Genomic DNA, 22,765 nt, shown 5'->3' with positions numbered 1-22,765 from the left:
ATTCCAGTGTTCCCGTTCTCACTACCTCTCCCAAAGCAGTTGGTCATGATAGATGCCTCAAACTTTGCTTGAAAAGAAGTTTCAGGAGGGATAAGGGTATGGGACACCAAGTGCAGATGGAAGCACATACAGTTCAAGGAAATGTTTGCCCTGATCAAAGCACTCAACTTTCTAAATCCTCTTGGGTCCCTGGGACCTCTTGAAGGTGCTACAAATAATAGCGTAGTTGTGTGGTACATCAAGCAAGAAGGAACTTGGTCATACCCCATTTGCATACTAGCCATATTAGCTTGGGATATAGTTTCACAGGACAGTTGCACTCTACAGGCATCCTGCATTCTGGCAGAGCAAAATTATGTGGAAGATCCCTTTTTAAATAAAGGCTTGGACCAATGGATGGGTAATCGGAAATTCACCCCTGATTTGGCTGCAACGTCTCTGATGGGCAGAGGCAATCAGTAAATCACCACCTATATAAATCAAATTTGTGGGTCACATTTAGGTTGCGCAGCTAGGTTTATAAAGGCCCTAGTGGTCATTAGCCCTAGTACACCTATGAACCTTTAAAGAAGCTGAGCAGGACCAGAGCAAACCCTCAAATCGAAACTAGATCAGGGGATCTTCCAAGATTTCATCTATCTGTGGGAAGTTCCTCAAGTAGACCTCTTTGCCTCCTCTCTTTTAATTTAATTTTAATTTAATTTTTAATTTTAATTTTTAAATTTTTCTCACTGAAAAGGACAACTGGTTCCCGAGTCATGGCCTTAAACTAAATGCCAAAAAATGTATAGTCATCCCCCTTGGGAAAAACAAAGTGCCCACAAATTATCACATAGGCGGTAACCCACTGAGTACGGAAAAAGTAATCAGAAGAGACCTGGGGACCCAAGTCGATAGTGACCTCTCATTTGACACCCACGTTGCCAAAGTGGTTAGAAAGACTTTCTACCTTGCCCACCTTATCATGAAGGGATTCACATCCAGATCAAAGGAGGTCATTGTGCCCCTGTACTCCTCTCTTATCAGGCCCATGATTGAGTACAATGCCCCATTTGGTATGTACCTCACCCGGCACTTGCAACAGCTAGAGAGACCCCAAAAGTACCTCACCAAGAGGATCAAGGGTCTCCAACATATGTCATATGCTGCCAGACTAAAGAAACTCCAACTCTATTCAGTAGCATACTGCCTGCTCAGAGGTGATCTGTGCCTGACGTACAAGGCCATGTCCAATCAGGAATTGATGGACATGCTCCACCTCAAAAAATCCAAATCCATCAGAACCACAAAAGCTAAAGATTTAAACCTCAGCACAAATATGAATAGGACATGCTGGAGGGACAGATTCATAACTCAGAGGCTTCCCATACTCTGGAACAGAATCCCAGTTCATGTTAGGCAGAGCCCCTCACTGACTCTCTTCAAGAGGAATTTTGACAAGTGGATGGAAGATCGTAGGTTTACCCCAGGGGTCATCTCTGTGTCACTACTAGACAGAGGCACAGTAAACTAATTCTATTATGTAAGGGGGTCTTCACTGTGTCACTACTAGACAGAGGCACAGTATTCTAAATCTATTCTGTATACTTTTGTACCATTACATGGGGTGGCGAAAGCCACATCACTATGGCTAGGCTTATAAATGCCCCAGGGCAGATAGCCTAGTATGAAACTATGAAATTGGCAAGACTTTGTTTCTGGACTCCATTGAAATAAGGCCTGGAAGACAGATGCCTTTTCTTTTCCTTGGACAGGAATGTGTCTGTATGCTTTTCCATCCTTTACACTAAAATCCAAGGTATTGTTGAAGATTACAGAATCCCCAAAGATCATTGTGGTGACTTTCTTTTGGCCTAGGCAACTGTGGTTCTCCCTTCTTTTGGAAATGGCCAGGAGCAATTACCACAAGCATCCTCACATACTTGCTCTAATCACACAAGAACAGAAGGATGTTCTTTGTGGTTCACTTTTGTAGTCATCACATTTGGGTTATCCCTGCCAGGGTAGCCCTTGGCCGGCCTGAATACCAGAGACTTAGTATTTCTGCGTCGGTTGCTGTTGCTTGAGGACTGACGTCAGGTCGTCAGTGGAATAAAGGAAGGCAGCCAATGCCATTATGTCAGTCTTTCTTGGCGTGGAGCTCGAAGCAGAAGCAGTTCGCTCAAGTGCCGGTAGGCCACTACCTAAGTTTCGTTTCCGAATTGAAGTTGAAGACTTCGAAAGCTAAGTACCCCTTTAGGCATCCTTTTTTCTTGCACTAGCCAATGTCAGAAAAAGTTAATAATTGTCTTACCTGTGAAAAGCAAATACCACACTGGGACTTCCACTCTTACTGAGTCATTTGTCTAGGCCCAGACCACGACATCCTTCGTTGTCGGTTCTGTGCTTTGTTTAACGCCAGAACTGTTTGTCGTCTGGCCCTTATTGTAGCCAGATACTTCTGATTAAAGTCCTCAAATTCCATATGGCTTCCGTAAGCCATCCGACAGCAGATCTTCAGAAAAAAATATAAAGATAAAGACAGACTGGCTCTAATCGCACAAGAACAGAAGGTTTTGATACATACTATCTATCAATTTCAATTGACTTGAGTGGATGATAGGGTCTTAATTCCTTTTAGGCATCTGTTTGATGAGGACATGCAGACAGGTACTAATGGAGGCAAGAAAATCTGCTACTGGAAGATAGAAAATATATGGAGGGAATATATATATATATATATATATATATATATATATATATATATATATAAGTAAATGCAAAAGGTTTTCTAATTGGTACCAAAATTACCACCACCCATTCAGGGCTAGTTGTTTTCTAGTTTTACAATATCTGCATGAGTTTCTATTTTATGGCTTTTCTTATTTTTCTGTCAAGGTTAATTTATTGGCCATTTCAGCATATCTACCCATGAATCCTCCTCTTTCAAAGCAGTCTCATGTCAAAGTGTTTTAAAAGGGGTTTTGCGTAAGAGATCTCCAGGAAAACCGGTGGCCCCTCCTTGGGACCTTAATTTTGTATTAGAGATGCAAACACTTGCTCCATTTGAACAAGATAATCTGACTGACTTGAGGTTATTAACATGTAAAGCAGTTTTACTGATTGCTCTGACAGCTAAATGAAACATATTTCACTTGCAAGCTTATATGGTGAGTTGACCCCATCTCATTTTTTATAGGAACAGGGTTTGTTTGAGAACTAATCCTTTTATGCATAAAGTGACATCCAAGTTTACTTGAAGTCAAACTATCCATCTCCCTGTTTTATTTCCTGAACTTAAAAATAAGGGAGAAAGGATGCTCTATACCATGGATGTCCACCGACAACTCTGGTACTGTCTTGACAGAACTAAATCTTTCAGATCAATTTTTTGTGAAGGTAAGAAGGGACAACTTGAGTCAAAACTGACTATTTCCAAATGGTTGCTCTGGCTATTATCTTTTGTTATACTCACTATAACAGATCTATTCCAGGCAGGGTCAAGGTCAACTGTACCAGGGCCGTAGCTTCATCTATGATTTTTTGGGAAGAGTTAGATTCTAGAAGTATTCTAGAAACTTCTACTTCATCTTATCTACATATTTTTACAAAACACTATAAGCTTGATTCCTTCTCTAGGTCTAGCTCAGGCTTTGATAGGACCATTGTCCAGGGCCTCATGGACTCTTCGTCTTCCACATCGAAGTGTAGTTAGCCCTTGTGGTTGTTAGCCTAGTAAACACCTGTGAACCTATAATCTACCCATATAGCTAAGGCTACTGCGGCAGTATTCAGTATAAACTTACCATAACTGTAGTTCAGATGATCACTGCTGCAGTAGCCACTCCCACCCGCCACCCACCTTGCTTTTTGGTGTACTTTTATACCAGGGTATGGAACTTTATTTTTTTGTTGTTCCTAACATTGTCCTTTCAGAGCTCAGCCCCCCGTGTCTCTCTGTTGGCAGGGAAGCTCTTAAGGTCTTTGCACCTAAACATATGTTTTAGTCAGCTCAGCTTAAGTTTTCTGACAGGTATATGCAAGGTCCCCTATAGCTTTAGAAGTGACTGGCTGTTAGATCCTTGTCAGAATATAACCTATATAGCTAAGGCTACTGCAGCAGTGATCACTCAAACATTTACTGTTATGATAAGTTTACCTACACAACTGTACTATCAGCATCTTATTAAATCTGGAGGTGAATTAGGCAGAGAGTCATGCATAGGCCAATAGAATCTGCGTTTCATTATTATATGTGTAATATCTGGGGGTCTGGTTTGTGATGCAGGAAATGTCTTGTACTGTAGGTTTAGGAAAAATGTTTTGATGATGAGTAGTGAAGCCACAAGTCGTGTGATGAATTTGCTGATGCTACAGTACAAGGTATTTCATATATTATATAAAACAACCCTGTGTATTAAATATATTTGTTTTTCCCTGCATCCCTGCTACTGGAAGATAGAAAATATATGGGGGGATATATATATATATATATATATATATATATATATATATATATATATATATATGTATATACCAGTATATAACTGGGTGGTGGTAATTTTGGTACCAATTAGAAAACTTTTTGCATTTACTTATATATATATATATATATATATATATAAGTAAATGCAAAAAGTTTTCTAATTGGTACCAAAATTACCACCACCCAGTTATATACTGGTATTTCTCATTGACTTCTATGGTCTTTGTTAATTCCTTGAGTGTCTACCGAGTAGGGCTTTGGGTTATTTTCTTAGTTTGTATATGAATGGAGTGCTTTGTGGATGGCTTTCTATTGTAGTACTGAAGTAATCGTATTTTGTTTTGTAGTGTAAACAAATTTTTTTAAACACCTGTATTAAAATATCACTTAAGATATAGGCACACATACATTAATAGAAAAGAAAACAAAGTCAACATTTTTTCCATTTAGTCACATTATACATTAAATTATTTCTTTATAACAACAGTATTTGGGTTATTTTCTTAGTTTTTATATAGATGGAGTGATTTGTGGATGGTTTTCTACTGTACTACAGAAGTAATTTTGTTTTGTTTTATAGTATCAACCGATTTTTTAAACACCTGTATTAAAATATCAGTTAAGATATAGGCACACATGCATTAGTAGAAAAGAAAAGAAAAGAAAACAAAAAACTACATTTTTTCCATTTAGTCACATTATATATTACATTATTTCTTTATAACAATTATATTTCAATCCAATATTGAATAAAATCCCTCAATTCCTGCCTTCCCCTAAACCTCACTCCTCCTCCTGAACATTATTTTTTGTGTACCATTCTTTATAACAACTGTATTTCAGTCCAATGTTGCATAAAATCCCTCAATTCATGCCTTCCCCTAAACCTCGCCCATCCTCCTAAACAGTATTCTTTGTGTACCATTCTCACAAGTTCCATATATTTCTATGTACTTTGCTCCTTCCATTTTCTAAAGCTCCTTCATCTAATTCTTTTATCTGTTTTTTTTTTTAACAATATTCAGTAAAGCAAACACACTTGGTTCATTTTTTAGTAACTGCTTTTTTTGGCGGTCAGCAGAATTAAACTTAATATCTTGCTATGTCTAGGCAATTTAGATCCTGTGTTCCAGCTTGAAAGAATAATTTTCTTAGTTACAGCAATCCCCCCCCCCCAATATTTTTGACAGAGTATATAGGGATTTTTTTTTTAAATCTGTCAACTCATTACACTCTCAAAAATCATGTTGTGAGTTGCCTTGTTCTTCCCCATTACACATTCAGCATTTTCTGTCTACCCGAGGAAAAATTGTTTGAAGTCTTCTTTGGGTATAAAATTACCTATGCAAACACTTCCATGCAAAATTCCTAAACCTTCTGGGAGCCATACATATAGCTTCCCATTGTTCCCTTGTAAATTGCTTTTCCAGTCTCGCTCCCCAATCATTTATGTCCTCCTGTGACTCTTACAGATATGTAATATTTCATATGCCCTGATTGATGGCTACACACTGATCAAACAGCTTGATATCAACATACCAGTGTGGAAAAAAAGAAACTGAGAAATAAGAGCTAGTAATTCTGCTTGCTTGAGGAGAGAGAATTGATCATGACAAAGCTGTGACAGAAAGGAAAAGTACCAAAAAGTGGAGACAGTGTTTGTGAAAAAAAAATGATTATTCACTGTATAACATCAGGGACTGTCGAGAGGTATGTGTGAGATTCAAGTTGCTGTATCCGTCTGCCTTCAGAATATTTTTTTCCAGAGGATCAAAGACATTTTTGATGCATAACAGACTAAAGAGGAAATACAAAAGTTTATCCAGCAAAAACTCTGCTTCTTATTCTATTGACAATAAAGCTCATAGAGAAAGAGACTTTGCCAATGAGATATTTTCCAGTGTTCCAAAGGAAAATGCTTGAGAGTCAGAAAAAAGCGCTGGAGTTGATGAGAAGAATCAGGAGTACCTTGGACTTGAACCAGACTCAGATATTGTCAAAAGGAGATGAACAGGAAGAAAACCACCTACACTGAAATTAGTGAATAAATGTGATATTTTAAAGCATCAGTCACATTTGTGAAATATGGCATTGAAAGAAAAAGGGGCTGAGAAAGATTGGACTTTTGAAGACTTTGTTAAACTTGTGGGTAGACTGTATAGAACTTACCTAATTTTATGGCATTAATGTTTAGAAGGACTGTAAAAGGGTAAAAAAATAACTAAGAAAAACAATTTTGTTGTTAATAGTATTTATATAAAACATTTCATGATATAAATTGCATGTTATATAGTAAAGCATATTTGTATAATATGCAGTCAGGGGCATCTTTAATTTAGGGGCACAAGTGAGTCCTTTCAGCAATTGTATGTGCTAAAGATATTAAACAAGTTTTTTTTTTTTTTTTTTTAAAGAAATACAAGCATTGCAATGTAAAAAGAAGAAAGGCTGGAGAAAACCAAATTTAAGTTAACATGCTGTAATCTTGGGCTGTTGGGTTGGAGGATGGGGTGTATAAGTGCTTGATTATATTATATGTAGAGTTAAGATGTTTTGTTTTATTTTTGCATTGGTGAATTTCTGGGTTAATGTCCTTGGTTTAATTTAAAAACATCTGATTTGATATCAGTTTTCATTCATTCCTCAACTGTTGGGTTCAGATCCAATCCTCGGATCCAACTCAGCTGAACATAACTCTGATCTTGTTTGCTGTTTTCACATATAGACATGGTCAGTTTTGCTCTTGAGCATAATAAGAGGTAAGTAAAATTTATTCTTAAAACTTTTTCTCCCCAAATCTCTTCATGCATATACTTGAGTATTCTTCTTTACCATTGTTGATATTTTTTACTGTAAGCTCTAAAACCTTTCTCTTAGCATAACTTGTACACATCTGTGTATTCTTTAGTACCATTGTTGGTACTTATTTATCCTTTTTCTTCTTCCTTATCCTAAAATAAATCTATCTGTACTTATATCTATTTCTTCTTTTTCTGTTAGTTACACTACACTTTTTTTGCCAGGATGTCTGAAAAAGGGTTTAAAAAGTGTAAAAAATGCAGCCGTAAGCTGCCTTATTCTGATGTTCATGATCTCTCTGTCTCCTGTTTGGGCCCAGCCCATCTGAATGTTACTTGCGAAATATGTAAAAGTTTTAATCTCCGCACTTTAGCAGACGCAAACTGATATTAAAAGTTTTACTTCCAATCTCTCTTTCAGAAGCCATATCTGGGGCTCACCCCCAAATCTTCTTCTAAGGATGCTTCTAAAAAGTTACCGAAGAAGGTGGGTTCTTCTAGTCCATCTTCTATGGAGCCTTCTCTCAAAAAATTCAGGTCGGATCCAAAGCCGTCCAGCTCCAAGATGTCTTCTACAGCCCCTAAAACACCTTTGGATCAGAGTACTTGGACTTTGAAGATTCTTCCTCGGGTCTAGTACTCCCTAACAGCTAACCCAGTTCCTTCTAGAGTTAAATCTCCCTTCCTTGAGAGATGACGCTCCATGTTGCCATCCATTGCTTCATCTCCTTTCTACAGGAGTTTCATGGAAGTCGATGTGGATAGAATGATGAGGAAGTTTATCTCGGCGCAAATACAGATGGGGGTTCTCTCAGCTCCAACTCCTGCAGAACTACCCCTCCAGTCACGGCTCCTTTTCCAGTCCAACACTTCATTAAGGAGTCCTTGGATCCAAGTTTGCCAAGACCATCTGGTTTGGATCTGAGAGTACTGGTGTCCTCTGATTTGACTCCAACAACTTAAGAGCTGAGTGGCTTTTTGAGACGTAGCGTCCCTGTCGGATCTGAGGTGTTGGAGTTGACTCTGAAGTTTTTGGAGCCATCTCTGCCTCTCAAAGCCAAGCTTTGGAGCTGATGGGACAGAAGTATGGCTTCTTGGTTCCTTCAGCTTCCTTCACTCTGGCATAGTCTGCCTTTGAGGTAGTGGAGAGTGTTTTCTCTGCTTCTGCAGGACAGAGAGTCTCTCCCTCCTGAGATCTACCTTCTATGTCCCATGTGTATATGCACCAAGAGCCTTGACATTCAACTTCACGACAGCCAGTCCAGTCCCTCCGGACTACCCAGCAGAGCCTTACCCTCTCTTCAGACACTTCCCTGGAACATCCAACCAAGGAAGTACCCGGGAAGAGAAAGTGCAAGAAGCATTTATATTCCCTTCAGGAATCCGTCATGGAAGACACAGATTTTGACAAAGTGGAAGGGTCCACGTATAAAGCACACCAAAAGAAACACAAAAAACGCAGAACAGTAAGGAAAATTTCTGTACTGGTGCATCTGGTACCATGACTTACTCCTTCAAGGAATAATTAACACACCATACAACACATATTTTATACATCCCTTAATTGCATCATGAATCCATTAATTAATTAATTAATTAATTAATTAATTAATTAATTCATTCATTCATTCATTAATTAATTAACCAGTTCCCATTGTCCTTAAATAAAGACATATAAATATTTAAAATAGCATTGCACATGTTTTTTGAAATGATGTTACACATATTTCTTAGAATAACATTTCACCTATTTTTTAAAAAGACGTTAAACATGTTTTTAGAAAAATTCAGTGATGTTCCCTAACAAGTGAAAATCTATAACATTTTAAAATTGGAAAAGTGGAAAGGTCCCCCAGATCACCACCTGAAGACATCTCATTTGAAGACATTCTGGAGATCTTCAAGCAATGAGGTGGATGGTCCTCCCAAAATCTTTCCGTGGAGGAATCAGTGTTTCTGGAAGTGTTTGGGTCTGGCTCGTCTACCTTCTGGGTAACTCCACCCACTGATGAGCTCATTGATTTGATCTCTCAGTAGGCATGGAAGGAACCTGATGCAGTTGAACCCATCCCCAAGACACCAGACCGAATTTTGGCACCTCTGACAAGAACACTGGAGCAAGGGGGTGCCTGTAGATGCCATGATTGTATTGGCCATGAAGAAGGAACTTTCGGAACAAAGTTCCATTGCCCATTCTCCTCATGTAGAGTCCAGGGTATTGGACAGGATCAGGAAGCATGGCTGTGCTTTAACAACCTTTACTGTTAGGTCACTGAAGTATCTGGCGCATTTCACAAGATTACAAATAGATTTGATTAAGGAGTTGTCAAATACTCTTTCCGGGTCCACTACTGCAGAGGCTGAAGCTACAGTAGCCTGACAGTTGGCAACCCTTTAATCCATCTCAAATTCTTCTACAAGGCTCATCTGTCATGCAGCTGAGGGTACCTCAAAGGTAATGGGTTCAGGCATCTCAATAAGGAGATATGACTGGGTGTGTTTGTATGATTTTTGTGAGCCCTGCAAGTCTTTTTTCATCAATGCTGCCTTTGATGGATCTTCCTTGTTCGGCCCAAAAGTGAAGGACACACACTCCAGGTGCGAGAAGGATGGAAAGACTCTATCTGTTGTAGGAGTACATTTTTCGCCCCCCCCAGGACTTTTTCTAGGAGCCATTGGGGGGGGACAGAAGATGTGGTTAAAAAAAATCTCAGGGTCCTTTCCGTGATCCATGTGGAGATGGTTCCCCCAGAGGCAGAGGGGGGGGACATTAATGGAAGATGCCACCTATGTAGCAGAGGTGGTCCACAAAACCAAGGGTGTAGAGATTCCTTCTCTGAGATAGCCTACCAGTGCTCCTGAAAGGAGGCCCGATTGTCCCACTCTGGAGGCAATCGGGGGTCACTAATCCTTGCACCAGAGAGCCTGGCTAGATATCAGAAAAGACACTTGGGTGCAGAGAATTATTTCCAGAGGTTATGTAATTCCCTTTTCCCTTCCACCTCCATCCTCTTGAAACTTTCCTGATGTTCCACCCAATCAGAGGAAAGAGCAAAAAGTACAAAAGCTGCTAGTAAAAAGTCATCCAAGAAGTCCAATCAGACCAGAAAGAATATGGAAATTACTCAAGGTTCTTTTTAGTGCCAAAGAAAATACAGTATCTGTGACAGCCTCACTTCCCCTGAACAGAGTTCAAACCTTAAGATTCCAAGTCATAAAAATTATTCACAATACCAAAATTTCAGCCTGATTAATTCCTCAAGCCTTGGAGTCAATGTTAGCAGCTATAATTCTTGTCCCCCTGGCAAGATATATGAGAATTCAGTGGATGCTAGCATCCCAGTGGTCAAGTCTTTATCAGAAGATATCAGTTCAAATAAGTGTCGCATAGACATGCAAGAAGTACCTTTGGTGGTGGATAAGGTCATACTAGCTTTTACAAGGCCATCCATTCATTCTCCCTCAACCCAAAGCCATATTGACCACACTTCCCATATCGGTGGGGGTGCATTTCCTGGGGAAAAACAGTCCAAGGCACTTGGTCCTCTGAGGAGGCCAGTTTACATATGAATGTCCTAAAGATGAGAGCAGTGCTGTTAGCGTTGCAAGCTTTTCAGGATGCTCTGCCTCTGGGAATATTTGTGATCCAAATGGACAATATGTCAGTAGTTTGGTACATCAACAAACAAGGAGGAACCAGGTCTTATCCCTTATGTGGAGAAGCCCTCAGAGTGTGGAAATGGACGATCTCATCCATCCGCTTTCTGACAGCAACTCACATTCTGAGAAGTCCAGTTTGATAGCAGACAAATTGAGCAGGTCCATTCTTATACCTCACGAGTGGTTTCTCAACAAAATAGTGACAGAGGTGATTTTCCGTCGATGGGGCCAGCCTTGCTGCGATCATTATGCATCTCCTCTAAACAAGTGCAGTCCTTTGCCCTAACCCCCCCCCCCCAGTGGGGGATCACCAAGGGACGATTTATTCCATGATTGACCTTCTGGTCTTCTGTATGCTTATCCACCAAACCCCATTGATTCCCAAATTCCTGCAGAAAGCTACAAGATTGAAGAGCAAAGTCATCCTCATTGCACCTTACTGGCCTCGGCAGGTTTGGTTCCCCTTCCTTTGGCTTCATCTTCTTTACCCACCTTAGATAATGGATCCAGTTCCAGACCTCCTGTCTCACCCTACAGGCATGGTTCACCCGGATATCTCGAATCTAAAGCTGACAGCATGATTTCTCCACTTCCATTAATAGCCAGGCAAGCTATGATCTCGTCCCCTGTACGTCATATACTTTTCTCTTCCAGTAATGCTTCCACTAGGAAAATCTACAAGAGTAAGTGGAAGAGGTTTGTTGGGTGCATCAGAAAGGTATCAGTTCCTTTTTAGTCCCTACCATACCTCTCCGAATTTCCTGGTATTTACCGGTTTTGAGTGCAAAATCATTTGGTGCCAAGAATTTGAGTGGCCCCTTTAATTCCCGATTTTTTTTTACAATTTTAAGTTATGGCTGATGTCATCAGCATGCAAGGGCAAGTCTGGGGCGGGTGTTTCAAACCGTGGATGGTGATGTAGCTGGTAGTTGTGTATCAGTAAGGTCAGTAGTGAGAGACAGTCATTTCTTTTCTTGGATTGTACTGTAGGCAGCATGGCTTCATTTCTTTTAACGATTCTTAGTACATTACCTGGTCTGCTGTGAGTAATTTACTTTTGCAACTATTTCATTCGGTTTTCAAACCGAATTATAAGAGTTGTCGGTTTTTATATCTGACTTCTGAAGTTCTGCATTCCGAAAAATGAAATTCCACTTTTACTTTGTGTTTTGCATTAATGTTTGGTTGAAGTACTGCTGCTTTGTGTTTTGCAAAGTATGTGACCGTGCATGATTTTGCATGATTGGGCAAGCATATGAACCATAATCGGTAACGGTTATTTTTTGCAAAATCAGGGGCAGAGTATGGCTGCCTGTTCATATTTACTGATGTGAACATTTCTTGTCATAGATACTTGTTTCAGAAGTAGCGCAGTAGTTATTTTTCCCTACCACCACCACCCCCCCCCACATCAAGTAGCGACTGGATATGCTGCATTGGGCAAAAGAACATTGGTGGAAACGGTATGCTTTGTGTTTTCTGAGGTTTTTCAGTTTTGATTTGCATCGGATACTGTTTGCTGAGTGCCAACCTATTGCTGAGTCTGTCTTCTCTTAAATAAATACACACCAATGAACGTTCAGCGATCAAGAAGCCTTAAAAAAAGTAAAGGCTTCTTTATCACTGAACGATCATTGGTGTATTCATTTATTTTGTAAGTTTTGGCAGTGAATTTTATTATGTCTTCTCATAATTTATTATTTGTTTTTCAGTCATTCATTCATTTTAATCTTTCTCCTGCCTGTCAGTATCTAATGTTAGCAGTTACTTAGTCATAGACTTCCTGTGGAGCTGGCAGACTGCTTTGTAGTATTTGGGCTTCCTGTGTTAGGGAAACAGCAAGTTTTTTTTTTTTCCGTGCTCGTTCAATAGGTATCTAATGTTTATTTATTCACTTTTGTTTACCGGGGTAATCCAGCTTGGTGCTGGCTGTTACTTAGTCAATAATATTAGTCATACATATTATATAAGTTCATAGGTGTGTACTAGGCTAATGGCCCTGGAGCCTTTACAAGCCTAGCCCATAGGATTACCCTGGCATCGTGCCACACAACCTTAGTTCCTAGTGCCTCTGTCGAGTAGAGCCACTGGAGTGATCCCCAAGGTGAATTTTCTATTTCCCTTCCACTCATCAAGATTTCTCTTGAAGAGGGCCAGTGAGGTGCTCTGCTTGACATGTATGGGAAGTCTATTCCATAGCATGGGCAGTCTCTGGGTTATGAACCTGTCCCTCCAGCATGTTCTTTTGATTGTGATAGTGAGGTTGAGGCCTCTGGAGCGTGTGGTGCGGAGGGATTGTGATTTTTTTTTAGATGTAGCATTTCCTAACAGAGCTGGATCAGACATTGCTTTGTAAGTCAAGCAGAGATCGCCTCTAAGTAGGCAATGTGAGACAGAGAATAGTTGGAGTTTATGGAGTTTTTTGAGTCTGTCCATATAGGACAAGTGTTTAAGGCCTAGGATCCTCTTTGTGAGGTACTTTTGCGGCCTCTCCAGTTGCTGCAGGTGTCTAGTGAGGTATATGCCAAATGGAGCGTTGTACTTGATGATTGGCCTAATGAAGGAAGAGTAGATGGAGACAATGACCTCTTTCTTCCTGGATGCAAAACCCTTAGTAATGAGATGTGCCACATAGAAGGACTTTCTGACCACAGTGGCAACGTGGTGGTCAGAAGAAAGGCTGCTGTCAGCCTGTGTTCCCAGATCTCTTATAATGTCTTCTGTGTTCAGTGGACTACCATCAGTGTGGTAATTCAAGGGAACCGGGTTTTTCCCAAAGGGGATGAAGACACATTTTTTGACATTGAGCTTAAGGCCATGGTTCTGACACCAGTCGTTGGTCTCATTGAGGCCTTTCTGTAGGATGTCAGCGTCACTTGGGGAGTTAATAATAGCTCCCAACTTGCAATCATCTGCGAACTTTGTCAGCCAGAGTCCCTTCGTGTTGGCCTGGACTTCAGAGAAGTAGATACCAAACAGGAGAGGACCCAGGACCCAACCCTGTGGGACTCCACTCCCGACTGGTCGGCAGTCTGACTTGGAGTCAGCTACTTTCACACTGTGGGTTCTATCTATGAGCCAGTTTGCAACCCACCTAGTGATATAGGGGTTGATGCCCAGCTTAATAAGTTTTTCTATGATTCCTGAGTGGGGAATGGTATCAAAGGCCTTGGCCAGATCAAGGTAGACTGTATGAACCACCTTACCTTCATCCACAGCTCTGGTGACTGACTCAAAGAAGTCAACCAAGTTGAGCAGGCATGATCTACCCTTCACAAAACCAAACTGTGTAGGATCTCGAGTTTGGAGATTCCCTATCTTCTTCTTTCGGCTTTTCCTGGTTAGGGGTCGCCACAGCGGATCACCTGTCCGCTCATGATTGGCAGTAGAGCTTTATGGTGTCGAGTTGCCAGCCCGGCGCCCAGCCTTCCACAGAAGGCACACGCACTCATGCCTAGGGCCAATTTAGAGTTTCCAGTCCACCTACAGCATGTCTTTGGGATATGGGAGGAAACCGGATCACCCGGAGGAAACCCACGTGACCACAGGGAGGACATGCAGACTCCGCACAGAAGGCGCCCCAGCCAAGGATCGAACCGGAGAGCCTCTTGCTGTGAGGCAGCAGTGGTAACCACTGCACCACCGTGGCCACCCTAGTTTGGAGATTCCTTATATCCTTGTTTATTAGGTCCATGATGATGCATTCCATAGCTTTACATATCAGACTCGTTAGGCTAATGGGGCGATAGTTCCCGGAGTCTGTAGTCACTTCTCCTTTGTGGAGAGGGATGACTGTAGCAGTGCGCCATTTGGTGGCGACAAAACCTGAGGTGAAGCTGTGATTGAACAGGGTGCACAGGTGAGCTGCCAGTTCACTCTGTAATTCGTGTAGAACACAACCAGGGATACTGTCAGGTCCCATAGAAGCTGTATTCTCGGCCTTGGACAGTGCTGTTTTAACTTGTGCAGCAGTAATATTGGGTGCCTGGCAATTTACTGGTATTGTGATTAGTCCTTGGAGGGGTGGGGTAAAGTTAGCACTGAATCTGTTCACCAGTATATTTGCAATATCTGTTGGCTCGGTATAGGAGATACCATTGTGCAGTAGCTCAGAGCAAATCTGGATATTGCCATGGAGATTCTTTACATAACTGTAGAAGGCCTTGTGGTTGTCTTTACTATCTGCTTCAATTCTGTTTTCATAGCTAGCTTTAGAGGATTTGATGAGGGATCTTAACCTTTTGCTGAGGCTGATAAGGGAGTCTTTCCAGTCTTGGGACTTCACCTTATTACGCATCAGTTTCCTCCTTCTTTTGTAGAGTTTGTTTATGACAGGGGACCACGAGATTGGCTTCCTTTTTTTTTGAGGAGAGCGTCTTAGTTCTGTTGGGTATGGTGAGATCTATGCATGTGTGTACGTGTTTGTACAGTGCATTGGTGTATGATATGGCTGTCATGCAACTATTCTCCATTTGCATAGATGCTGTGAAGTTAGCCACCTCTGTTTTAGGAGCCCAAAGTTAGCTTTGGAGAAGTTTTTCATGGTGGTTACCTGTGTTGGGGGGGGGGGGGTTGGGAGGGATGAGGATTTCCAAGGTGATTAGCTTGTGATCAGATCAAACCAGGGAGGAGTTGACTATTGGCGTGGAGCAGTGGTCGCCCATGTTAGTAATGACCAGGTCAAGGATGTTGCTACCTCTAGTGGGGGTAAAAACGAGGTGGTACCGGGCATTGGAATTAATGAATTCCAGAAAGCTTTGGGCAAGTGTATTGCTACATGAGTAGTTTTCCCAGTTAATGGAGGAGTAGTTGAAGTCGCCCAGTATGTGAGTGTTAGGTTGGACCCTAATATTCTCCAGGGTGCTTAGGAATGCGGAGTGTGAATCTTGGAACATGGCTGGGGACCTACAGCAGGATACAACCTGAGTCGCTGCCTTACCCAATGTTAGCTGCACCTAAAGTATCTTAGATGCGTTATGTTGGGCTACCAGTCTGGAGGTGTGCACATCCTTTATGAATATGGAGACACCACCGCATTTGGAGCTTCGGTCCAAGTTCTGAGGCCAAAAGGTGTGGAATGAGTTGAAGCCTGGTAGTGCAGGGGTGCTTTCTGCTGCCTTGAACCAGCTCTCTTTTACAGCACAAATGTCGATGTTCTCCATTTTAAGGAGTCCTTTGAGAGAGTGCATTTTGAGATTTAAACTTCCAACATTGAGCAGCATTACCCTCAAATTGCATTTGTTTGTAGCTGTTACGGTGGAAATTTGGTCTTTGGAACACCGCCTAAAAAAGACGCTATAGGGGTGGCAAGAGCATTGACCAGTATCCGGAACCCCAGGGGTGACAGATGCAGGCCATCTCTGGCAACGCATCGAGGTCTGTCTATCATGTCATCCCAGACAGACAGATACTGGATCCCTTTAGAATGACACCTGAAACTTAGCCAATTGTTGAAATCAATAATTTTCTGCTTGTACTGTGGTATCATTCTGTATGATGGTAGGATGCTGCTCAGGGCTAGGGTCATACCCGCCTGGGCTACATAATCTGTATACTGTAGACTCCTCATGGAGCTGGCGGCAGATTGCATTCACGTTGTTGCAGTGTTTGGGTTTCCTGTGTTGGGGAGAGAGCTAAAAAATGGGAGCACCTGTAGGTATGGATTTTTTTTCTGGGTTGCTGTACCAATGAAGTGGTTTTTGAGCAGTGCTTTACTTTATATTCTGGCCAGTGTATTGGGTTTGCAGCAGTTTTTTTAAACTGATTGCTCGTCTGCTCTATTATTAATGTAAAAGAACTAGAATTTACGATTCTTCTCTCTACTTCTTTTAGCAGAATTATGTAGGTCAGCAGTTGGCGAGTTCTTTTTTTCTGTGATGGCCATTCATTCATTTTGTTGCCGGTATTTATTGTTAGCAGTTACTTTAGTCATATATATTTCGACTTCCTGTGCAGCCGTTGAACTATGTTGTAGTATTTAGGTTGCTGTGTTAGGGAAATGGTGAGTTCTTTCTTTGTGGCCGTTCATCTTGTTGCCACTTTATTTATTATTTACTTACTTTTTACTTTTGTTTACCGGGGTAATCCAACTAGTCCAGTAGTCCAACTGGGTACTTAACAGTTATTTAGTCATACATGTCTGGTTATATTTTATAAGAATAATTAATACTTTAGTTTTGCATGTGAATTTGATATGTGTTTGCCACCGTTTTCAAGGTAGCACAATTTATGCAACTATAAAACAAGTTTCCAGAAAGTTTTACAAATGCAGTGCAAATGTTTTGCCAACTCTTCTTCAGGGGAGTTTAAATGTTGCTGCTTTTGGTACGGCCCTGTGTGTATCTGCGGTGCTCTATGTTTTTTTTTACTTTTCTGTGTGTGTTTGTGGGGGGGGGGCTTATACACGGAATATATTTCAATACAGTCAGGAAGGTGTATCAAAGAACATGTATATTTAATGTGCAAGGGGCCAATGATTTGAAAGCAGACCAACGGTAATCATTTTCCGCCACTAGGCAGATGCATTTTCTTTGAATGTGGGTTTCAATGAATGTGAGTTTCAAGGGTAAAGAAGTTTTAATGCTAAATCTATTTTCTTTGTGAGACTGTATTGCTTTGTTTACCAGATGTCTATTAGTGTTTGTGCTATTAAATGTAAAATAAAAGTTTAAGTGAAATCCAGATAGTCATTGTAGAAGTAAAGCAGTATACACATTGCAGTGTTTTTGGTAAATGGGACAAAACAGCCAAGGAATGGGACATTGGAATGGCAGCAAGGGGACTCTGGGGTCATATTGGTTGTCTGTTCTTCAGTTTGTGTTTGAAAGTTGGTATCCCACAATTCCATTAGAGTGGGTGGGGATGCATAATCATGGTTGCACATTTTATGGTAATCAGCATACCGATTTGTACCTATTTTTCATTGGCCTTTGTCCAGATTTTTGATGTTTCCAGGTTGAGAGGTATTGTCCCTACACAAAGGTTGCGGGAGACACGTTTGGAAAGAAATGAGTATGTGCTTTTGATAAAGAAAGGGTTTCAGGATGGATATTTACCAGAATATCAGGGACAAAGAAAAAGGGAAATAGTTATGCTAATTCCCAGAGGAGCTCCAATAGTGATAGAAGAGGGAAAAAAAGATAATAGTAAATTTGTGGTAGTAAGGGGCTACTGGCAAGGGATGAAAATTACACTAGCATGTGTTTATATTCCAACTGCTATTGTGGAGCTTAAGTGTATTTTGGGAGAAATAATCAGCTTTCAGCAGGGAGTATAACTTGTAGGTGAGCACTGGAACCTGATTTGCAGCAGCAAGGCTGCATATGTGAGACCTGGAAGGGAAAATATAAAAAAAGAGGCTAGATTTCTTAAGAAATTTATGAAAATATTTGGTGTGGTGTGGAAGACTTAAATTCAGTTATAGGAATTCAAAGAGAATTTACATATTATTCTCCAAAGTACAATAAATGGGCTAGACTAGAATGAAATTATATTTCACGGGAATGTCTGCATTTAATTGAAAGCTTTGAAACATCCAATAATGATTTCAGATCATGCACCAATAAAACCTAAGAAAAAATGCAGGGTAATGAAGTAAAAATGAACCACTGGCACTTTTCCACCTATGCATTAAAAGGTAAGAATTGAAGGAATGGGTAGTGGAATTTATTCAAGTTATTAAGGAAGAGAAAAATGTCTTCAGAAGTTATAACTAATGTGTCGGATAGAATGAAAATGGAGTTTAAAAATAGGGTAGAAATAAAGGAAAAAGATATGGTTAAGAGCTAATAGGAATTTAGAGGGGCTGACAAATATTGCAGAATAAGGGTAATCTTATGGAACAAGATAAGACACAAGTACAGACTGCTAAAAAGAAAATATGGTAGTAACTGGATAATGTGCATAACTATAGAAAGATTGCTGTTAAGCAATTGTTTTATGTTAACTCCAGAGCACAAAAACTTTTAGCACAACGACTTGGGCAATAGAAAATAGAAAAGGTTGACCCCAAACTTAGGAAGCCTATAACAAGGAGGATATCCAGAGATCCTATAGAGGTATTAGAGTAATTTCGGAAATGTTATGAAAATGTGTATAAAGCAGAGAAGTATGGAAATCAAGAAAAAACACAAATGGAAATATTTATGAAAGACTTAAATATGCCAAACTTAGGGGTAGATGAGGCTCAACAATTAACAGTTAAGGTAGGAAGAGATGAAATAAAAATTGTGATGTATAAATAATCTGTAGGAAAGTCTTCTGGAAAACAAATGGTGTTCCTGTGGAAGTTTGGAAGTTAGGAGAGAAGAAAGAGATAAAGATCTGCAAGGTTTTGACAGCATTTTAAAAGAAGGGGCGGCACCAAGATCTTGGAAGAAAACTGTGGTGGATGAAGTACCTAAAGACAGTAAAGAGTGATCACATTCAGCTTCATATAGACCCATTTTGATTTTGAACCATGATTTTAAAGGGTTTATGTCTAGAATAGCTAAAAGAATGGCAAATGTGTTTGCCAAAGTTGATAGATATGGGTCAGTGTGGTTTTGTGGACAGGAGGCAATCATTTGACAACATTAATAAGATAGTGATGATCCCGAGGGAAGCAGAATGTAAGGAAATACCACTGTTGGTGGGTTTTGATGCAGAGGAAGCATTCAGCAGAGTAAGTTGGGATTTTATGAGTAGGGCAATGGAAGCATTTTCAATCACTGAAATAATAATAACGTTAATTTTAAGACCATATGAGGGATCACAGACAGAAATTATAGTGGGAGGATTCCTGTTTGATAAGCTGTGTCTGAACAAAGGGAACCAAGCTGAGTGTCCTCTCTGCCCTTTGTTATTTGTGTTATATTTAGAGCCACTGACAATTGGTATGGTAATCCAGAAAAGTTGGCTTTATTTAGAGATGATATTATTTTGTACCTGATAAATCCAGAAAAGGACATGTTGGTGTTGTGGAATATTTTGAGACAGTTTAATCTCTTTTCAGGATTTATGAGGTACAAAATAATGTTTATTTATAGGGACTCAGTAAAATGAAGTATTTAGGAGCATGGGTTAAAAAGGATTCTGTTATGGCAGCTAAGGATATGTGGGAAGAGACTAAAAAGATAATACAAAAACTGAGAAACTGAAAGATCGTATTTATGGATATGAATGAATAGCAAGATACAAGTAGTGAAAATGTTTAGTCCCTTTAGTTTTATATACTGGTCAGGCATATTTTATTAACCAGAGGAGAAGTTGCGGATAGCAAATAAAAGTCGAAGGATTTTTTTTCTAGGAGGGGAGGAAGGCAAGATTTTAACTGTGATAACACAAAACCTCCAGGGACCAAAGGAACAAAATGACCCAAATACACTCCAAGAACCAGAGAAAAGCAGCGAAGGACCACAGCATTCCAAAGTTTTATTCCAATACTGAGCGCTTTCGTCTAAACTGTAACCAGACTTCATCATACAACAGAAATCACACATAGGTTTAAATACTCTCATACAAAATTACATGACTCTACACACCCAGTTAAAGAAATAAAATACAAAAAAACACAAAATCATGTTATTACACAATAAATTACAAATATAGATGTTTCAAACATTGTGAATATTATTTTACCACAAAACACCATTAATTATACTTAATAAGATTTCAGTTTTAACACGCTACCTATAGGAGTTTGTTCTTTAAGCCCAGCGAGAAAGCCAGCATTTAGCTTCAGTTGCTATAGTAACTCACATTGTTCCAATAAATCCTCCCATGGACCTACCCTAGGATTCCTTAAAACACAGTCCAGCCCAAAAAAATAAAAAGTGATGGGATGGGTTGTTATGGACATGCTTGGCTAAGGAGTTTTCTTTTGTACACAATAACTGGCCTGTCCCCCAGTTTATCAGGAACACCATTAAACAGGGAAAAAATTAACCAATTCTTATTAAGAATATTCCTAATAGCTGTGTCTTCTGCATAGTACTGCATTACAAAATGTGGAGAAATCACTCCTCAGTGAATTTGCATGTTTAAAGAGTTCATTAACAGACCCAATATTGGATCTGACAAGTGGTACAATGTTACCAGTCTGTCTTCTACCCCTTGCATCTGTACAGACAGAACTAATAAGCTGAGAAGGATAGCCCCTAGCACTAAACATGTTTGCCCACACTTCACTTTCTGTATCAAAAAAGTTATCTGAAATGATCCTGGCCAACCGAATATACTGGACCCTGATGATTCCCCTTTTTTGAAAACTGAGATGGTTACTTTCATAGTGTAATGGGCTATTACTATATGTTGGTTTCCTGTATATGGTACTCGCAATTCTCAGTTTTTTATCATTCTTAAATATAGTGACATTAAATAGTTGCTAGAGATGATTGAAATTGTAGGTAAATCTCAAAAAAGGCGTGGTGGAATTATAAAAAATCCACAAAAGGAACTATGTTTGATATGTCACCTTCCCGTGCAATAAAAATATCATCCAGGTATTGTGTATACATTCTCTGTGGTACTACCTCAGACCCAAGGTACTGGGTGTAAACCACTCTGGAGGGAAAGATGATTATGTGGGATGTGGCTAAGCTGAAGTTTTAAAGGCATGTTAGAGATTGTCTGAGTACAGGCAAATAGAAAGGGATATAGAGTGTTAAGTGAAAGACCAGGTTTGGTAGAGTTTTTTGCTGAGCCTGGAAAAGATGCTGCTGTATAAATATGGGTATTAGTAGGTTGTATAAAATATTGCATGGTTAACTGTAAGAATTAGTCAGACGAGTTACAAGAGATTAAGAAAAGAGAATGGGAATACAATTTACAAGGAAAATTTTGAAGAAATTTGTAAGGTTTCCAAGTATACAACAAAGTCCAGAATGTTTAGCATTTTTGCTTGGGCATGTTTTTATTAGTGTTTTACACTGCAAGTGGATTTCAGAGGATAATATTTCATGTCGATAGCAAATGCTGAAGGTGTGATGGGGAAGAGGGGGGTAATTGGCAACACCTTTTTTTGGGTATGTAACAAGTTGGAAGATTTTTAGAAATTCCCTACAGAGTACTTTGACAGAAATGATGGGAGAACAAATGGTTGTAGATTCTTTTGAACTCAGATATAGGATATCAAATGCTTAGACATAGGAAGGCCTTTCTAAATTAAATGTTATTGGTTGCCAAAAAAGAAATTACTAGAAAATGAAAATGGAAATCTAAACCCACCATAACTGAAGTATTTAATGTAAAGAAAAAAAAGAAAGGGATGGAGCAAACTGTATAGAAATTAATGGAATTTATTGGAACAATACACACACACACAAATAATCAAGACCAAAATTAAACTAGTTCAGCTTATCAGAACACTAAAACATAACCAAACTTCAGTAGGAGTAACATGTCATGGTGGGTAAGACTTTTGAGCAGTTTATGTAATTTTGGAATGCAGAATAATTGTAAAAAAATTAAAACATATGTATAATGCATGAAAACATAAATGTAATGTGTTTTCTGTTAATATGTTACACAATGTATGTGAATTTGATAAAGGGGTCCATTTGGTTTTCTCTGTGGTATCATAGTGGCATTCAGTTTTACATGATTAAGAGATATGTTAGTTATTTCAGTGATATCATAAGTTGAACTGAATTATGCAGCTTATGTTCTTTATTATTTTCTTTATTCCTGCTAAAAGTTCTTTTTTTACAATGTATATGCTGTGATTTAAAGTATGATAAACTGAAGTCCAAAAAGCCATTTTTCATTAATTTTCTTATTTTCACTAAATTGGGCCATTAGTAGTCCATATTAATGCTGAATGTCAGGTATGTGTTATAATAGCTGATGAAGTAGTAGAGATGGA

The 22,765-nt window shown here is 39.6% G+C and overlaps 1 protein-coding gene across 1 annotated transcript in view; it reads left to right on the top strand.

Annotated features, from left to right (window-relative positions):
• Positions 1 to 22,765, top strand: part of MLH1 (mutL homolog 1) — a 2,895,606-nt gene that overhangs the window by 2,560,829 nt on the left and 312,012 nt on the right. The gene's annotated exons all lie outside the window — the stretch shown is intronic.

The sequence above is a fragment of the Protopterus annectens genome, chromosome 3.part0, assembly GCF_019279795.1.
Source record: "Protopterus annectens isolate FY-2018-M chromosome 3.part0, PAN1.0, whole genome shotgun sequence".
In the NCBI taxonomy this organism is placed as follows: Eukaryota; Metazoa; Chordata; order Ceratodontiformes; family Protopteridae; genus Protopterus; species Protopterus annectens.
Note: the sequence above shows the minus strand (reverse complement) of the source record. Positions and strands in the feature narration are given on the sequence as shown.